This window comes from Periophthalmus magnuspinnatus, chromosome 11, assembly GCF_009829125.3.
Source record: "Periophthalmus magnuspinnatus isolate fPerMag1 chromosome 11, fPerMag1.2.pri, whole genome shotgun sequence".
NCBI classification, from domain to species: domain Eukaryota; kingdom Metazoa; phylum Chordata; class Actinopteri; order Gobiiformes; family Gobiidae; genus Periophthalmus; species Periophthalmus magnuspinnatus.
In genome coordinates, this window is record NC_047136.2 from 29,311,347 (window position 1) to 29,332,557 (window position 21,211).

At 39.2% G+C, this 21,211-nt stretch overlaps 2 protein-coding genes across 3 annotated transcripts in view; one reads left to right on the plus strand and one right to left on the minus strand.

The window, feature by feature from the left end:
- LOC117378375 (ATPase family AAA domain-containing protein 2-like) overlaps positions 1 to 132 on the minus strand; it is a 29,547-nt gene extending 29,415 nt beyond the window's left edge. For both annotated transcript variants that reach the window (XM_055225116.1, XM_055225115.1), the window contains exon 1: positions 108 to 132. The gene's annotated coding sequence lies outside the window, so the exon portion shown is untranslated. The remainder of the gene's footprint in view (positions 1 to 107) is intronic.
- LOC117378631 (proteasome subunit beta type-7-like) overlaps positions 1 to 21,211 on the plus strand; it is a 273,780-nt gene that overhangs the window by 199,398 nt on the left and 53,171 nt on the right. The window lies entirely within an intron of this gene.

A 21,211-nucleotide genomic window follows, 5' to 3' on the forward strand; every position in this document is an offset into this window, starting at 1 on the left:
TGTCTACATGTTTTCTGTTTTATATGAACCCCACTGAGAATAGTTATTGCTGCAGTAGTAATTAATGAGGATCCAAAACACAGAAGAAAGAATAAACTTTGACTTACATTTGGCATTCTGAATCCTCAGAGATTTCCTAAGACACAAACCAAACGTTTAGCTGCAGGCATAGAGTCAGTTACATTTATGAACAGTGTAAAACAGAAAACCCTAAATGTAAATCTGGATATTTGGTGATGATTTTGGTGTAAACAGAAGGGCTGGGAATCACAGGGTCTCTCATGATTCGATACAATACTTGAAACATGACTCACCATATGAAAATAGCACAATTATATTATTATTTCACATGATAATCTGCGATATATAACTGTTTTTAAGAGCCAAATACAATTTAACAAGAGTATTTATTTGTTAAACAATGACCTGTGCAAAGTTAATATGAAATAAGCCAATCTGTCTTGCAGCTATATCGCCAAATTTAATATCACGATAAATGGATATTTTAGCACACCCACAGTAAACAGTGCTCTGACCTGAGAACTGAAGTGTGGACCTTTGGCTCCTCATGGACCTCTGACTCACTGCTGCTTGTCTCGTCCTCAGAATCTACGCCCTGAAAGTATAGATGAGTATAGAGTATAGACAAAAACATTTAATTTCAGAGTGTCCCTGTAGAAAAGAGCTCCAGTGAGGTGGAACCTGACACAGAGGGATTCTGTGCACTGTGGAACCTTTCTGGTGGACACTTGCTTGTTTCCATGGAAATGTTACTGCTCCACAGCAAATGTTTCACAGTTTGGTATTAAACTTGTCTATCTTACATTTGTTCAATTACATATGTTTTCATTTCCAAAAACACCTTAAAAAACTTGCTGTGAGTGGGCTCACCTTTCCACAGATCTGACCTGTAACTTGGCTAGGCGGGGCCTTTAATGCCATATAAGTGCAAGTTTAATGCCATATTGTGGAATATTCCAGGCAAAGAAAAGCAGGTGTTGGACGTTCAACCTCAAAAGTTACACAGTGCATCTTTAACTAATAGGTCAGACTAGTGTTTCTCAAAATATGGTACACAATCTGACTCTGTGTACTATATTTTGAGAAAGTGTGTGTTTGTTTAATTTAGAGACAGAAACATATTATAACGATGTCATATAATCATATATCATGTTTCATCCTATTGTGTATTCATCATTTTTTAAAACTACACACTTCGTTTAGTCTTATCTTAAACTAATTTTAGACTATTTTAGTCTAAAATGAGTATGAACCAGTCCCTTCAACATTCGATTTTGAAGGTTTGTCAGAGCGTGTGGTTCTCGCTGGCCAGGTATGCTTTTGACCTGGTGGTACTCAGAAAGCCACAGATCTGCTGAGAAAACTTTAAGAACCACTGTTTTAGGGCAATGCTACTTAAAGTGACTAAAATCACTGACAAAATAGATCATGTTTATATGATAAAATAGTTAAAATACTGTACAAAAATCTGTGTTTTTGGTGGCAGGAGATGCCACCCCGTAGTTTAAAAATAATATGAACAAAAACTGGTAAAACTAAGAATACTTTATGCTTGGAGTATTGTCTTAAATATATAGAAGTAACTATATTTGATCCGTGTTTAGTTTTTAGTTTTTGTCAGCATGACTAAAAAGTTACATTTATTCTCCATATATTGTACTGAATAAATTGATTCAAATATGGACTGTTTGTGCTACCATAATCTCAGTATAAACAGAAAAACACCGCTGTACAGAGTACTGCATTTAAACAAATAAATGTTTTGCTGCTTCCAACGGCTGAAATAAAAATCAAACCAGTACAGAAACTTTTATTTTTACCAAAGTTTTATGCTTTCTGCCTAAACTTGACAGAATAAATAATGAAAGTTCTCTTACATTGGCCTCTGCCTGGAGTCCGGAGCAGGCGTCCATCCCCCGAGCGCTGGACTGAGTCTTGGCCGGGCTAGAGGCTCTTTTGTAGGACTTGCTCTGCGGCTTCGTCTCGCTGCCCCGGCCCTTCCTGATCATCACCATGGCAACGTCACCGGTTACCGCTGCTCAACGTTTGATAACGACCGAGTCTAAACTCCAAAAACTCTCAGAAAACCGAGGATTTACCGGTAAATTCAGCGAACGCACGGCTCTAACGGGGGGTTTAAATGTCTCTGGGTCCGGATGAAGTCTCCGCGGGAGTTTAGAGCAGGGGAAAAACAGAAAACACCCAAAAACACAAAGATGAATGATAAAGGTGAAAGAGATAAGAGCGGTTACAGAGAAATGGCGCCCTGCCGCCGCCTGCTGACCTCACGAGGACAGCGCGACGGGACTTATGCAAAAAAATAATAAATAATAATACAAAAATACATAACTACAATATAATAATCTACAGACGCGGGATTTATTTATTTTTATTTAATTTACTGAAAAATCATTGAACTCATTCGAGACAGGAGTTTGACATTGATACTTTGCAGTGACATCACGCTCGATTTTTCACTGAAATGAAATTATTTTGAAGGTACAACTGTTCCCAAACGTTGGAATGGGTAAATGTTGATTTGTATACTGGTAAATACAAATATTTATTTTTTACACTTATAAATATCGTTTTACACTCACAAATATAGTTTTACGCTTACACCTTAGTAATTTTACAAATACAAATTTGAAAATTACGCGTTCATGAGTTTTGAGACATTTCTTGCGCCGATTGTCTCAAAACGATTTTTAAGACATCAGGGGGCGGGGCTAGAGGGGGCCGGGGTTGCTGTGGCAACGCTAACTGGTTTATATACAGTAGGAGTTAACCCGAATTCAGACAGTACATCACCTTTAGGTGATATTATCATGTGTATTATTCAGATTTGTACATGTTATATTACCAGGTTGTAATTGTAAAATGATATTTGTAAGTGCAAAAAAAATAAATAAATTAATAAATTATATTTATCAGTGTACAAATCAACATTTACACATTCAAACGTTTATCTGCACTCTGCTCTTTAAAAGGTAAATTTTATTGCGCCTAATTTTTTCGCTCTAATTTTGTCTGTGAGGAAAAAACAAACTGGAAATTAAAGCCGCAAGCAGCACCGAACGGCCCTCGAGGGCCGCACTTTGCACTCGGTCGACCCTGCACTAACGTGCCACCTGCCTCTGTTTTATTGCGACTTTGGCCTGTACTTGTCACTAAACAAAGTCTACACTCTCGAATAATTGCACAAAATGGCAACACCGTGCAAAATACAAATTTGCCTCCTTGGACTTTTTTGATGGGGATGACCTGAAGAGTCATTGTGCCAAATTTCACGTTCTTAAATGAAGCTAATAAGTTGTTATAAGACTTTAAAATGTAGGAAAATTTGGAAAATTTCCCATTAGGATAAGACAGGCTGTCTCGCGTCATGGCAATCCAGTGAAAGATATGACATGGGTCCAATTTACTTTTTTTGATCGAGATGACATAAAGAGTCATTGTGCTAAATTTCACATTATTCCATGATACTAATATTTTCCTCATGAATGGGACATTTTGGGATCACTCCCATTAGGATAACATGTGCACTTTAGCACATCGTCATGGCAACACAGTGCAAAAAAACAACATGGGTCTCATTGATTTTTTTGATTGGGATGACCAATTGGAATTGTGTATGAAATTTTGTGTCAAAATGAAAACACTGTTCCACCTTGTGATGTCATGTGGTAAATACAGGAAGCACTCTCCTGTGCTTTTAAACACCATACACCTTCAATAGAATCATTTGGACAATTTCAGCCCCGGAATTGCCAACTTAAAAGGAAAAGGTAAAAGGAGCTGTTAACTGGAGGTAGTTACCTCTACATCACATCACAAGGTTGAACTCAACATGATCTATGTTTAGCTTTGGAGATGTAAACAATAAAGGATTTGTGAAGGATTCCTCAAAGATGTATCATTGAAACAGTCATATGATTTTAGCAGCTATGTCTGTTACTTTTATGAGTTTGGTCCGGTTTTTAACAGTAAGCATGTTGTAGAAGCAGGTGGAACAGTACAGTGGGATGGGCTGAATGATAGATTTATACAACAGTAATAACAGGTGTGGAGAAACATAGAGTCCTTTGAGTTTTCTTATTACTGATAGTCTTTGTTGACTTCTTTTATGAATGTCCGTGATGTGATGTTCAAGGTACTTAAAACTGTCCACTATTTATTTATTTATTTATTTATTTATTTATTTATTTATTTATTTATTTATTTATTTATTTATTTATTTATTTATTTATTTATTTATTTCAGGGACAATGCATATTAATCAACATTTATGTAAATATGCCAGAATTAGCTAAAGGCTATTTGTAGTCCCTTGACAGCAGATACTGTCCACCTAAAAACAAGAGTAAAAATTACAATATAATAAATACATAGAAAACAGTCGAGAAATATATGCACTATTACATAAAATGGCAGACTCACAACAATCATTCAGCTACACACCTCCACTCATAAAGAAAGCACATACATACACACACGACAATCGCACACAGATACAGGGCAAGAGGCCAGCAGGGGGCAGCGACAGTGGATAAAGTCAATGTCTACAGATCTGGTTTTCAATTAGCCATTGTTTTAACTGTATTTTAAAGATGTGGTAAGTGTTAGCGGATCTGATGGTTGTGGGTGAGAGGTTCCAATCTGAGGCAGCACGAACAGAAAAAGCTGAGGGGGATGATGCAGCCTCCTCGTGCTGCTCCTCTAGTTCTACTGTGGCTGGTGGTTCTGATGAAGATAAACTGACTGAGTTTATCTCCATCTGACTGAGTTTATCTAATGAGGTAACAACATTCTAATCAATTTTGTATAATATAGGACCTTTAGTAAATTCATGATACTATAAAGCACCATCATATAATGTTAAATAACATATTGTGTTTGCTCCTTTAGAATGAACTCTGACACTGTGGACTACAAGAACTCCCGCCTGATTGTGCCATATTTGGCCCCCATGAGGCCGTTTGTCCAGAGTTTTGATATTTATTTAACATGGGTTTGTTCAAATCACTTACGTTACTTATAAACTATACCTAAGTATTTGATCATTTGTTGAATAATATTATGCTGTGATTTTGATAGATTTTGAGAGTTCTTGGAGAAAGCACCTTTGCTGTGTCTGTCTGAAGTTGTGGCGGTAGACCCCAGTATTCTGGCAGGGGTATGTCTCCACCCACCTCTGTGGTACAGTTGACACTTCAGACTTAAACATGGTCGTGCATTAGACATTTTACTGATGTGTTTGTGTGTTCAGTCTGACATACAGCGCGGGGCTCACAGGCGCCTGATGGACAACTCCACAAGTGTGAGGGAGGCAGCTGTGGAGCTGCTGGGGCAGCTTGTGCTGAACAGACCTCAGCTCACAGAGCAATATTACCACATGCTCATCGAGAGGATGAGAGGTTTTAACAGGATTTGTCTACTCAGGTAACAAACTTGTTTACTGTGACGCTAAATGAGAAAAGGAACGGACAAAAAGATTCAAGAAAAAGAGCCTGTCTTGGTGTCAGTGTGTTACTGTTACTGAGCTGTTCTACGGGCTCATGTAAAGTTCACAAAGCACTGTGTTATGCTGCTCCCTAGAGGCTAAATTATATCACTGCTGTCTGGTAACAACTGTTGCCTCTGTTTTCCTGCAGGATACAGGCATCAGTGTGAGGAAAAGGGTGATCAGAATCCTCAGAGGCATTTGTCTGGATTAGCCCAAGTTCAGTCAAATCACGGAGATGTGTGTGCGGATGATCAGGACAGTCAACAACAAGGAAGGCATCAAGGTCTGCACCTAAAACACTGCTGTTTATGTGTATGTTTATTCATATGTGTATGTATGTACTGAGTGACTGTGCCTGTTAGATAGAATCTGGTGAATGAGACATTCCAGAAGGTGTGGTTTGCTCCGACTCCATCCCAAAACAAAGAAACGACAAAGGAAGATTCTGAACATCACAGACGTGGTTAGTGTCATAAGGAAATAACAAAATCTGTTTTAATAATAATTAGTAGGGGTCGGACGAGGCACGAGATTGGGTCTGTGAGAACAAGACAAGCCATGATTCAGATTTTGACAAGATTTATAATAAAGAAATGATACGATGAATGGTTATAGCCTCACAATTTAATATGTATTTTATTTCATATTTCTGCTGTCATTGTCCAATCCAAATGTAAACATGAAGTAGAGAAATTGTCTAATAATCAGATTACAATGCGATTTATTTTATTTATATGGGAAGACACCAAGGGGAGCACTCAGACTCTCCTTTTCATGGGCACCCTGTTCGAATATAGAAAAATGCAAACAAAAAACAAACTAAACAAATGAGTACATAATGAAAATGAGCTCTGCAGTGCAAAAATGTCTCGGTTCTGTCTATGGACTGAGTGTTTTGTGCCTGTTATGTCCTGTTTTCTGTCTTGCCATCAGCCTGACAATGGGACTATGGAAGAAAATGAGCCCATGTGGCTAACTCTGGCACATTCACATGCTGTGCTAAGACATGTTTATTAATGTGCACTGTCGTATATTTAATAAACACAAGCTCCATCAACGTCACTGCTAGATTTATATGGTGTTGTCTTGTTTCAGATGGCAGCAGGTAAAGACACTGGGTACGACTGGTTTGAGCTGCTTCTACAGAATGTAAGTCTTGGTTTGTAGTAGTAAAACAAATATATATGATCTCCAAGTTTGTTTTCACAGTTGTTTTTTTGTTTAACTTCTGAAATCTGAAGAGGCAGACAATCCAGTGGAGCACATTTTCAAATATGAGCAGTACCTCTCAGGTCTGTGCACTGTTTATGCTCATTTCTCTCTTTGTAAATAAAATGTTAAATGCCTTGGTTAGATAACAAATGAGTAAATTCACAGAGGCTGGTAGCGTGCATTACCAAGTTATACTTATCTAGCAAGATTCAGGCTCAGCTCATGGTAAAGATCCTGCCATATCTGACCGCAAAGTGTAATGTAAGTGAAAAAAAATCACCAAATCAAAAAATGCTGTTGGGTTTCTATCTGTCTTTTGTTGAAATGTAAAACTTAAAGTGCACATGACAAGTTTATGCCAAGTTTGGTGGGATAGGTTTGATCAGCAGTTAAATGGCAGTTTGTGGAAAAAAACTTGATAAGAAAAGTATAAAAATACAGGAAGTAGCTATAGTACAGTTAGGAAACCGAATACCTATGTCATCAATCAATACATTTATGCATGAGACCATTTAAACATTCTTTTAACTTACCTGTCATATCTGCTGCCCATGTCTAATCAGACAAGGGCAGCAGGCAATCTATCAGAGGCTCTATCACAGGTTCTATCACAGGCTCTATCACAGGCTTTATCACAGGCTTTATCACAGGCTTTATCACAGGCTTTAACACAGGCTTCATCACAGGCTTTAACACAGGCTTTAAAACAGGCTTTAACACAGGCTTTAACACAGGCTTCATCACAGGCTTTATCACAGGCTTTAACACAGGCTTTAAGACAGGCTTTAACACAGACTTTAACACAGGCTTTAAGACAGGCTTTAACACAGGCTTTAAGACAGGCTTTAACACAGGCTTTAAGACAGGCTTTAACACAGGCTTTAACACAGGCTTCATCACAGGCTTTAACACAGGCTTTAACACAGGCTTCATCACAGGGTTTAACACAGGCTTTAAAACAGGCTTTAACACAGGCTTTATCACAGGCTTTATCACAGGCTCTATCACAGGGTCTATCAGAGGCTCTATCAAATGTTTAGCTGAAATACTTTATTTAGCTCAGAGTCACGTTTAGCATCTAAAAAAATAGCATAGACAAGCAATGTTAGTTTTATTCCTCAGTTTTGATGTTATGATGTGTCTACCTAACTATAGTGGATAACACACACATATCTAACTTTAAAGTACCTAATGGCTATAGGTATAGGTAATAACCTATATTGCACAATTAACATGTCATCATTGTTGTTTAGGGAACTTTCAGTGCACACCAGCCATCACCTGCGACAAATGGCTAATACACAGAAATAATAACAATGGCACAAGAGGGACACAGCTCTCTATCAAAACCCTCCAGCCTCATTTTAGGAGTATAGCTATGTAAACATTTATACTATGTGCAGATACTATGAAGAGGTAAAGAGATCCCTGTTTTAGAGTACCCTGTTTTCTTATGTGAGTTATATATAGTATAGATATGTACACTGCCTGGCCAAAAAAAAAACCCAAAACAAAACATCACCTGGATTTAACTAAGCAAATAGGTTGGAGTTGCTGCAGTTGGTCAGGTTGATTTTCAGCAACAGTCTGTGCTCAAAGAATGAGGTCAGCTGACTACCTGAATATACTGAATGACCAGATAATTACAGCAATGAATTTTTTCTTCCCTGATGGCACAGGCATATTCCAAGATCACAATGCCAAGATTAATCTGGCTCAAATTGTGAAAGAGTGTTTCAGGGAGTATGAGACATCATTTTCACACATGGATTGTCCACCACAGAGTCCAGACCTTAACCCCATTGAGAATCTTTGGGATGTGCTGGAGAAGGCTTTCTGCAGCGGTCAGACTCTACCATCATCAATGCAACATCTTGGTGAAAAATTAATGTAACACTGGATGGAAATAAATCTTGTGACATTGCAGAAGCGAAATCGAAACAATGTCACAATTGGGAATGCGTGCTGTAATCAAAGCTAAAGGCGGAGCAACCAGATATTAGAGTGCGTGACCTTTGTTTTAGTGGCGACTTTTTTTTTTTTTTTTGGCCAGGCAGTTTATATATAAAATAGATCATGAAAGAACTGTAAGGCTAATATCAGTATTTCTTTGTTTTTCTTTCTTTCTTTTTTTTACATAGGAACTCAGACAACCCCACAGTGCACAGATGTTGTTGGTATGTCCACTGCTGACTGTGTGCATAGACATGCAGTTATCACATCAACACCTGTGAAAAGGCCAAGCTTGGTGATATTTGTGAAGAGATAAGGGAAAGACCCCTTATAAGGCAGCTCAACAATGCATGTTTCATCAGATCCACAGGATTATACATATGATCCAGAAGATTCACTGTCAGACGGTAAGTCAAAGCTCCAATTACTAGTCTTTTGAAAGAATAGTTGTATACAAATATGTTATGTATTTTTTGTTGTTGTTTGTAGCCCAGACACAGCCAAACCCATCCATAAAATGCCAACATATATACCTTATGCCTGATAGAGCTTTTTGAAGTGTGCCCAGTCTGCCACCTGCTTCAGAAATAAAGACAAGAACCAAGAACTTTTTTGTGCATGGAGCAGAAATGTCCTGAGTGTGACTTTTCAAAAATGGAATAGCCATCGATTCTAGGACACCAGCAGGTAATTTACAACTCTGGCAGTATACACCAATGTTATAGTAATGTAATGTTTTCTGTTATTTTGTTTTCTCAGATCTTCCAGGCAATGAGGCTCAAAGTATTTCAGTATGACACCTTCTGAAGACATGCCAGGAGTTTTATTGAACGTGCCATTATACACAAGTGGCAGTCAACAACACAAGGGGACAAATTGGAGGATTTAAAAATGTAAACTGTAATCCTTGGTGGAGACATAAGGGCTTTTTTAAAAAACTCCGATTTGGTCTGAAATGCTGATCCTCTTTTAGGACATTCCATAAAATTTGGGAGTTACTCTATGATGAATCTGAGAAGTCACAAGATCATTGATTTGCAGCTAGTTCAGGTGAGTAAAAATGTATTTGGCTTATTTGAATAGGGACGGATACAAAAAACAATGAATAATTGTAGTCCAGCAGCCCCATGCATGCATGCATAATAGTGCTTATATCCGTAGCTAATTCGCAGCACTTGTCCCTAAAATAAAATGTAATAGTGCAGTAATAACAAAACATGAAAACATTATTGTACTGCATTTGCAGAGTTATGAAATTGGAGGGAGTTACCACATGGAGCTTGAGGGTTTGGAGCGGAGCCTTGCTTTCCTGAATGCTCGTAGTATTAATCTGGAGTCATTAGTGACTGACCGACATCCGCAAATCCAAAAATACCTGAGGGAGGAGCACATCACTCATTATTATGTGTGTGGCACACTGAGAAAGGCATGTTAGTATAAACTGAATTTTGCTATTCAATTTCTGTCTGGTTGATTTATATAATAATTTTGTTCTTCAGGTATCTCCAAAAAGATGGTAAAAATTGCTAAAAAACAAATACTGCACAGAACTAAATGAGTGGGTTCGAAGCTTGGAGAACCGCATCTACTGGACAGCTGCTTCTTCTACAACACCAGAGGAAAGATTAGCAAAGTCGATATCAGTCATCAACCATGTTCAAAATCTACACGGACATGACAATGCTGCTTTTCCTCAGTGTTTACACAGCACCTACCCCAATCAGTAAGACTCCATCTACTAAAATGCACAAGAGACAAAATTGTAGACTTCCACAAGACTGGAAAGAGCTACGGGGCAATTGCCAAGCAGCTTGGTAAAAAAATCCACTGTTGGAGCAATTATTAGAAAATGGGAGAAGCTAAACATGACTGTCAATCTCCCTCGGACTGGGGCTCCATGCAAGATCTCACCTCGTGGGGTCTCAATGATCCTAAGAAAGGTGAGGAATAAACCCAGAACTACATGGAAGGAGCTGGTCAATGACCTGAAAAGAGCTGGGACCACCGTTTCCAAGGTTACTGTTAGTAATACACTAAGACGTCATGGTTGACGCATGGCACGGAAGGTTCCCCAGCACACGTCCAGGCCCGTCTTAAGTTTGTCAGTGACCATCTGGATGATCCAGAGGAGTCATGGGAGAAAGTCATGTGGTCAGATGAGACCAAAATAGAACCTTTTGGCCTTAATTCCACTCGCCGTGTTTGGAGGAAGAAGAATGATGAGTACCATCCAAAGAACACCATCCCTACTGTGAAGCATGGAGGTGGAAACATCATGCTTTGGGGGTGTTTTTCTGCACATGGGACAGGACGACTGCACTGTATTAAGGAGAGGATGACTGGGGCCATGTATTGCGAGATTTTGGGGAACAACCTCCTTCCCTCAGTTAGAGCATTGAAGATGGGTCGTGGCTGGGTCTTCCAATATGACAATAACCCGAAGCACAACCAGGATAACCAAGGAGTGGCTCCGTAAGAAGCATATCAAGGTTCTGTAGTGGCCTAGCCAGTCTCCAGACCTAAACCCAATAGAAAATCTTTGGAGGGAGCTCAAACTCTGTGTTTCTCAGCAACAGCCCAGAAACCTGACTGATCTAGAGAAGATCTGTGTGGAGGAGTGGGCCAAAATCCTTCCTGCAAACCTGGTGAAAAACTACAGGAAACGTTTGACCTCTGTAACTGCAAACAAAGGCTACTGTACAAAATATTAACATTGATTTTTCTCAGGTGTTCAAATACTTATTTGCAGCAGTAACATACAAATAAATTATTTACAAAATCATACAATGTGATTTCTAGATTTTTTTCTTTTTAGATTATGTCTCTAACGGTGGACATGCACCTAAGATGAAAATTTCAGACCCCTCCATGATTTCTAAGTGGAAGAACTTGCAAAATCACAGGGTGTTCAAATGCTTATTTGCCTCACTGGACATATTGTATCGCATACTATATATTGCATTAAGCATTTAACAAATTTATCTTTTATTTTTTGGTCAATCTACACCAACATTGTGTAGGCTAGAGGGTCTGTGGACTGGCAAGATGATCCTCAAGGATGTAGAAAAGATGAGACCACATTTGCGGACTTCAGCAGTGGATTCATTTCAGTGTGATTCTGCATTTAGCACCAAAAATGTCCTGGGAATGCTTTGCAAGTAGTTGAGTATTTTTTAAGTACTTCCTCATTATTTTAATTATGTATTGCTGTTTCTTTTTGTTTTTGAGACTGTACCTGGCAGCTACGCATTTCAATGAGAACAGTGGATGTCCACAAAATGCAGAAGGCATCACAAAGCCCATCAAAACAGAAGCTGCCTTTGGTAAGTAATTGCTGTTTAAAACAATTTTTCATGCATAATCTCAACTCCAAAAGTAGAATAAAATAAAGAAAATATAAACACAGACACATTATAAATATAATATTTATTTATAATTATAAACCTTTAATAAACAGAAAAATGTAACATTATTGCAGATTATGTTGATGACATCCTGGAGCTGATCTTTGAAGAGGTGTTTCTAGACCCAGTTCCATTTATCCAGGAGATGCTACAGATCCCCATTCCACCTCCACTGTCCACTCAGCACTCCCATCCAGACAAGGCAACTGTAGTCTCTGCTTTTACCTCCCGCTTTAATTCAGCACTGGTCCGAAGCCCACATACTGCCCCTCTTCATCTGGGAACACTTGGCGTATTCGGAGGATGACACAAATGGCAGAACCATGCAAACTCTCCAACCCAGCCAGCAAAAACCAGTTGACAACGATGAGTGTGTGGGACTTTCACAACAGCCCGGGCCTGATTATTTCATGACTGAAAACTTTTTTTCTTTTTTTGTTTTTGTTTTTTTTAAATATCATTATTACAATGATTGCACAAAAGGAAATAAGACACAGCAAATACAATATGTATTATTTTATAACATTCATTAGATTAAACAAAGAATGCTTTTACTTCAAATACGGTACGTGCTGTTGAGGAAAACAGCCCTTTCCTCTCATGTTCATTAAGTTTCTGCAAAGATAAAGAATAACCTTGACCCAGAAATGAAATTCAAAGAAGAGTTTACTCAATCAACCAGTGAAGAGCAAAACTTGTACAAGGAGTCTGACATTCACAGGCAGAGACTGAATGCTTATGCCTATACAATGAATTTTATATGCCTACTATAGTGGGAGGCCACCATGGTTTAGACTTAGCACCTCTTCATTGTTGCACAGACCAGGCCTCTTGGCACATTGCACAGTATTATCAGAATGTTATGAGCATCCTTGCGGGGGATGGTTGTCTCTTGCTCCGACTGATGAAGTATATTTCACTAGCTTGACCAGGGCGAGGAGTCATGAGTCAGCAAATGCCTATATCTGTGTCACACAGCTGTAATCTAGTCCTTGTCTTCACATGAGCACTGGCACAATAATGAACTATAGCAATTCAGTCATAAACTATAGCAGTGCTTATGCTGTATAGCTAAGCATAGTTATTTATCCTAACAATTCCCTCCTTTAGCTGTAATGAAGCACGATGATTTAATATGTATCAGTTTGGCAAATAATTAGAAAACTCTTACCTCACTCAGTGATGACCACAGCACCAAAACCTTTTATCCACCACCACCACAGTTGCCCTCTACATTTCACTAAACCCTGCCAAAACTTCCTGGCCATCATCTGTCTCGTTGGGCTTGGAAGTGTTCAAGAACTCGTCGTTCCTCCTCTGAGTTAGAATCAGAATCGTCATCCTGTCCCTCCTTTGCCTGCACAAACATAAGACTCTTACCATAACTCTCCTTTCTTATCAGAGTCCTCTAGCGCTGCTCCCAAACCATTTAGTGAGACCAGGGGCATCATATCAGCAGGATGTCCTACAGCTCTATCAGTTTCTCCATGAGTCTGTGTAAATACGGAATACATTCAACAAGAATTATTACACTTGAATAAAGGCAGTGGTAGAAACATCAATCCAGTCCACCAACAATTTCATGAATCTACAGTATAAGTGGGTCGTGCCCAAGAAGGGCCAGTGTTAGTAATGACATGGAACCATGTATGAGAGTATAAGTGACTGACAAGCTTACATACGTACTTCTCATCTATGCTCCATGCCTGCGCCCGAGCATGACTAAATAAGATTACTGAACACGTATCAAATACCATGGTACAGGTCTGCCCTAGAAAGCACAAAAGTTCAAGAATCACCATCAGGGAATGTCTTATCCTAAGTGGGGAGCTCTTTGTTCTGCTGATTACCGTATTTTACGGACTATGTGTCGCTCTGGAGTATAAGTCGCAGCAGCCAAAAAATGCACAATAATGGAAAAAAAAACATAAGTAACATAACAAGTTTCACTGGACTATAAGCAAAATTTTTGGGGAAATTTATTTTACAAAATCCGAGACCAAGAATGTTTTATCTTTAAAGGAAAGTTATAATCATAACAATAAAATAGAGAACAGGCTGAATAGCAGTACAGCACGCTAACATATTTATATTTATTCAGCGTATCGAGAAGCATAGACAGAACTGAACACGTGTCTGGTATGTTAACGAAAAGTATTAACAGTTAATCAGATAACTAAAGCATAAAAAACAAGCTAACAAGTTTACTCTCGATCTCTCTCTAAATCACTAAATCCATTAAATTCTTCATCCTCGGTGTCGCTTCTGAACAATCCCACCAACTCTGGAGGTAGATGAAGAACCTCTTCCGCTATCGCGTGACTGCCATCAGACTCAGCCTCAGTTCCAGTTCCAATTACTCCGGCCTTTCTAAATCCCGACAGGATGGTTTCGGTCGTCACTGAAGTCCATGCTTTGTCGATCCATCCAACAACTTGCAGCAAAGTTGCATGACGCATCCCACCGGTTGACGTGCAGCTGTGCTCTCCATCCATCATCCACTGCTCCCATAGGTGACGCAAGACTGCCTTAAAGCTCCGCTTCACAGAGATGTCAAGTGGCTGGAGTACTTTGGTTAAGCCTCCAGGGATGATGCAAGGTATGGAGTTTAAAACATTTAATTCATCTTTCAACTGTGGTGTGATGTGCGCTCGCATACTGTCCATCAGAAGCAGGGCTTTGTGTGTTCTAAAGAAGCCATCCGGACGCTTAGTGTAGCACGTTGTAAGCCAAAAGTTCATCATTTCTTGATCCATCCACCCTTTCTCATTCCCAGCCACGACAACTGAGGGATAGTGAATTTCTGGCATGTTTTTTTGTTTGAAAATAACCATGGGTGGCAATTTTAATCCATCTCCACAGCATGCCAGCACAACTGTGAAGTGTGATTTCTCATGACCAGTTGTCACTATATTTACACTCCTTTGCCCTTTCTCTGCAACACTTTGGCCCATTGGGATGTCAAATGTAAGGGGGACCTCGTCCATGTTAATAATATGATCCAGTGTCACATTGTGCTCAGTTATTTGTTTTTCAAAGAACTCACGGAAACTGTCGATCTTAGCTTGAATGTCTGTTGGCAGTTTTTGGGACATCGTTGTCCTTGTTCTGAAAGAGAGGCATTTGCGTTGCATGAAGCGGTAACACCAAGAGGGTCCTCCCGCAAAGTCATTTATATCCATTTCCTTGGCAATTACCTGGGCTTGGAGACGTAACTGCACCGTTGACACACCTATCCCGGCAGCATGTTGTTCAAGCACCCATTTGTGAACTTGTTCCTCTAGTTGGGGCCATCTAGCTTTTACCCCGCGATTAGCTTTTTTGGTTTTCTTCATAGACATAAGAATAACCTCCGCTTTTCGCCAGTCCCTCACAAGTTTCTCAGTCACTCCAAACTTTCTTCCTGCTGCTCGATTACCATTTTCGGCTGCATATTTTACTACTTGCAGCTTGTAAGCAGCAGAATACGATTTTCTTTTAGGGGACAGGTTGGACCTACAGGTAAAGCCTTTGCTGCGTAAAATGCAGAAGTGATGCTGCATTTTGGTCTTCTCATGCCTGGAGTGAGAAGGAATCAGCACAGTGTCCCCTAGAGGACTGCTGCCATCACTGGTCTGATGTTTGGTCATGTGATGCTCCAGGTTACTGCTGCTCTTCATGGATATACCACATACTGAAGAAGGGTGCTCTTGGGGCAGTAGCGGGGTGTCTTCCTCCTCCATCTTCACACCCCTCTCTTCCTTCTCATACTCTGGAACACAACAGTCACATCAATTTACAGGTGAGCTCATATTGATTTGTGCTGTTAAACAAATCCCTCTCAAATAACATCACAGTCACAAGCTAGCTAGCATTAGTCAACAGTTTACAGTTAGTCACTCATCTTTTTTCTTGAAAATCAAACATCTAAACAATTGTATTGATTGCAGAATGATTTTGTATTTTTTCTTGCGTTTTCTTTGCTGAACAGTTCACCAATAGAGACACATGTAGAACACCCGCAGTGCGATGTCACTACAAAGTATCAATAGACTGAAGTCACCTTCAGTTTACCTGCTGTTTATCTTGTCCATGTGCTGTTCTGCTCATAATCACAGTCAGAGACATTATTGTGCAGTGTTGTAGCCTCACAGCTTCACTCTGTTGACAAAGTGTTTTTTTTGTCTATTGTAAATATTGATGGGATCTTGATCTTTATTGCATGTTCCTATTCTCCTCCTGTTCTTAAACTTTGCGTTGTAACACTGTCATTTTTTTTAGGTGTATCTCATCAACATCAGAAAACACACTGAACCAAGTCCAGGTCCCGGATTATAACCAGACCAGAACCAACGCCTCACTCTACACCTCCGCACTGTAGGCGTACACTCTAAGTCTGGGATAAGCTCTGTGGAGTGAGTGCCTCCTGTACCTGGTGAAGGTGCCATTTCTTCTGGCTTCATGTAAAGCTGTAACATGACAACGTCACTGCCTGATGCCCCATCTTTGCAGTGGGGGGAGTGGGGGGACTCTGCGTCTTCTTTAATGGAAAACACTAAAACATAATAAATAAAATGTGATGAAACATTTTACATTTTACAACATGTATAAATGTGTGTTTTTCATCTGTTTTTGTTTGGCTGGTCATTAAACAAGAAAGAAAAGTGTGTTAGTGGAACGAAGGACACGCCTCTATGATAAAGATGAGAATATAACACCAGGCAGATTCACATGGCAGTATTACACAATTTACAGGGTGAAGGGTATATCATGTAATCAAGCTTCTTCTGCATCACACATATAGTATATCAAAACACTGAATGCATATATTAGTTTGAATAAAGCTTTTTAGGTGCATTACACATATATATCAAAGCACTGACTTCATATATTTGTTTGAATACTGTTTCATGAAGTCACATGTTTGATTTGAACACTATTTTTTATACTGAATTCATATATTCGTTTGAATACTGTTTAATGAAGTTACATATCGGCTGGAACACTGTTTTAATGCTTTAGCACTGAAATCATTTATTCATGATAATAGTTCCCTTTAAAGGCAGCATTGTGTGTTCTGAATAATGGGAGGCAGTTGGGTGATTTGCAGAAACTCCTTTACAGAGATAAGGCAGCCGGAGGAGACTCAAGGCCGAAAAACAGACCGGTGCAGTTGAGGATGTCCGAGAGAGGTGAACGAGGCTGGAAGGAGGAACCAAGGCGTCAACCTGCTCAACATAATATTTGCATATTCATGTTGTATTTTTACCTTTGGGTCAAGGGAGAGGCAGGTAGTCAGAGCGTCTGGCTTAAAACCTGCATACATAGGCTGTTAGGGACACCGGTCTGACTCCAGAGCTCTGTATTAGATTGTATTTGTTAGGGGAATACATTTTTGTGATTTGAACCGATCGAATCCAGTCGTCATTTTTAACAGAACACGCCTAACAAGGGTTACAAGGGTTACGAGTGATGTTTGGGGTTTACTGTGATGTTTGGAGTCCTGAAGCATGTCCTGAGACAGGGCCTGGGGCTGCTCCTCGGCCTGCTCTTCGGGCTGCTCCTCGGGCTGTTCCTCGGGCTGCTCCTCGGGCAGTAGGGGGGTGTCTTCCTCCTCCATCTTCACACCCCTTTCTTCCGTCTCACACACTGGAACACAACAGTCACATCAATTTACAGGTGAGCTCATATTGATTTGTGCTGTTAAACAAGTCCCTCTCAAATAACATCACAGTCACAAGCTAGCTAGCATTAGTCAACAGTTTACAGTTAGTCACTCATCTTTTTTCTTGAAAATCAAACATCTAAACAATTGTATTGATCGCAGACTCCTGAAAGTTTGCTGTTTAAATGATTTTGTATTTTTTCTTGCATTTTCAGACAATCTTTGCTGAACAGTTCACCAATAGAGACACATGTAGAACACCCGGAGTGCGATGTCACTACAAAGTATCAATAGACTGAAGTCACCTTCAGTTTACCTGCTGTTTATCTTGTCCATGTGCTGCTCTGCTCATAATCACAGTCAGAGACATTATTGTGCAGTGTTGTAGCCTCACAGCTTCACTCTGTTGACAAAGTGTTGTTTTTGTCTATTGTAAATCTTGATGGGATCTTGATCTTTATTGCATGTTCCTATTCTCCTCCTGTTCTTAAACTTTGTGTTGCAACACTGTAATTTCCCCATTGTGGAACAAATAAAGGTTTATCTTATCAACATCAAAAAACACACTGAAGTTCAGGTCCCGGATTATAACCAGACCAGATCAACCATAACCTTCCTGTACCTGGTGAAGGTGCCATTTCTTCTGGCTCCATGTAAAGCTGTAACATGACGACGTCACTGCCTGATGCCCCATCTTTGCAGTGGGGGGAGTGGGGGGGCTCTGTGTCTTCTTTAATGGAGAATAATAAAACATAATAAATAAAACATGATTAAACATTTTACATTTTACAACATGTATAAATGTGTGTATTTCATATGTTTTTGTGATGTTTGTTTGGATAGTCATTAAACAAGAAAGAAAAATGTGTTAGTGGAAAGAAGGACACGCCCCCTCTCTCTCCTTAGCTGCTACTGTCAGGCTCATCATTTTGATCTTAAAATGTTCACATTGACCCGTTCTACATGATCGCTTTTGTGTCCGTAAATCAAGATATGAACATTAATAACAGACAAATCAGGTGCCTTCTTTCCCCAGGGTTGCTCAAATATAAAAATAATTATGTTTTTTTTTTAAATGTATTAGTTCAATTACATTAAGCACAGCGGTAGATATGTTTGTACCAGATTGTAGCTCATAGTTAATTTCCATCTGTAGTCCTGGGAAGGGGAGACAACACACACACAAAACAACTTTACAATATACAAATATACAATAAAATAAATATTTTAAAGTTAAAAGTGCAATGTGTAATGTAATGTAATGTAGTGTAGTGTAGTGTAATGTAATGTAATGTAATGTTATGTAACGTAATCTTGTAACAGTATTGGTCTGGTAATCTGGGGGCCATCAGGTGATATCCACAAGGGTAACATCTGATGGCAAAATACCCGTCTGGTATTGTTAGTGTGAGCATGTTTGGTGCTCCAGAGTCCAATTTTTGACGGCCCGTGACAAGCTGTCATGTTCTTTAGATTGTCTGGAAGCCCATTCCATTCCTTGATGGCTTTATAGGAAAAGGCTGATTGAGAGAGGGCAGACTTTCTTTTAGGAACATTGCAGTCGCCTCCAGACACAGACCTTAGCACTCTACTTGTAAGCTGAGAGCGAGGTTGGATGTAGGTCTTAAGAGGAGGTGGGACGGTGTCATGTAAAACTTTACGAACCAGACGGATATCAGAGTGCCTGATCAAGTTGTACCTGATCAATGTTTGATAAAGTTGAAGGCCTTTTCTGCTTTAATGCAATTATACAATTACCAAAATACCATTGAAACTATCCACAAGTATACTAGTATACTATTAGCATGAAGTCTGATCTAGAAGCATAACTTCTCACCTCAGCGGTGCTATTTATGAAACAACTCAAATCTTGTAAACGAGAACAAACATATATTTTTAAAGACTTTGTATGAGAAAAACATAATGTTTGTTTTTGAACGTGAGAAAATACTTTGTCTCATGATGAGATTTGTTCCATTTATAATATGTCTGTGGCACCTGCTGAATTTAATATGGCCAAAAAAGCAATCCCCAGTGGCATTAAAATGTTATGCAGTGAGTAATACACATTGTGGAAAAATTTGTCTCTCTAGAAAAAGTAAGAATAACAAAACTATAAGAAGGCTTTCAAAATGAAATTACCACCAACCCAATATTGTTTTCCATTGGGCTATGTCTCTAAAATAATTAGAATCAAATCTGAACCTTGCCCAACAAATATTCTCTCAACAACAAAATTTAAATAATTTCACTTACCCTAAACTGTACCCCATTTATTTTGGGACTGTTTATTTACAACAACATTTTGGAAAGACTTTGTTTATTGTGACCCATCTATGCAGAAATGATCAAATGTATTACTAACATTTATTTGGACTTTCTACAAACGGGCTAATGAGTACAGATAAACTGTATTTTCAGCCTTGTGACTATTATAGCAAAGTAAATGTAAATTTGCTAATAAGAAACCTGTATTCAATGTATTTGACAAAGAAATGGAAGTGTTTATTAAAACTATTGGACCTTGGTCATTGTAGTTTTTCTGCATGTATATGTATGTATACTGTATACAACTATAAGAAGAGTGTAATATAATGCATTTATGTTTTGAAAAAGAGACGTCCCTGGTACCTGTCTTGAGTCCCTGTGCTTGTCCCCGTGTGTGGAGCAGCTGCTCCAGGAGACTCTGTCTCTGTCTCTCGGTCTCTTCTTCATATTCTGCGATGGTTTTCTCCAAAAGCTCAAAGATCTCCTCCGCAGCCGCAGCCAGACGCTGCTTCACTGCCTCTCTCAGCTGCACCGGGACCCGACACATTTCTCCTCATACACCTGCTTCACTTTGGAACTGGTTCGGTCCTGGGTTAGATCTAGTTTAGTCCTGGTTTAGACTTGGTTTTGCCCTGGTTTAGATCTGGTTTGGTCCTGATTTAGACGTGGTTTAGTCCCGGTTTGATCCTGGTTTAGAACTCGTTTAGTTCTGGTTTAGACCTAACTGGGAAACGACTTTCTTCTTACGTAGCGCCGCACTGTAAAATGAATCAAGTCTGATTAGGACAGAAAATCTTTGACGGTTGAAAAAGAAACACCTTTTTGTTTAGGGCGCCATTTTGAAAGGTTTGCGTCACGTGCACAGCTTTTTTCAGCTGCCACTTCCGGGTCACGTTTGACCACGGTTCATTTTTTATTATCACGCATCTAAACTTATAACATGAACATTTTACTTGTTTTTAAGAGTTAAATAGATGTATTTTGTTCCATTATTTTAAACATTCACACACACTGAAATAAACCCCATCCGTACGATGCAGTGTAAAGCTAGTTATAATAAAAAATAAAAATGTATTTGCTCCAAACCACAGAGAAAAGGCTCCATTGCTGTTCCGGCCTTTTAAAATCTGACTTTATAAACGCTTTCATGAAAAGTACACACATTCTGTACTTCAATTCACTTATTTGTTGCGTATGATAAAA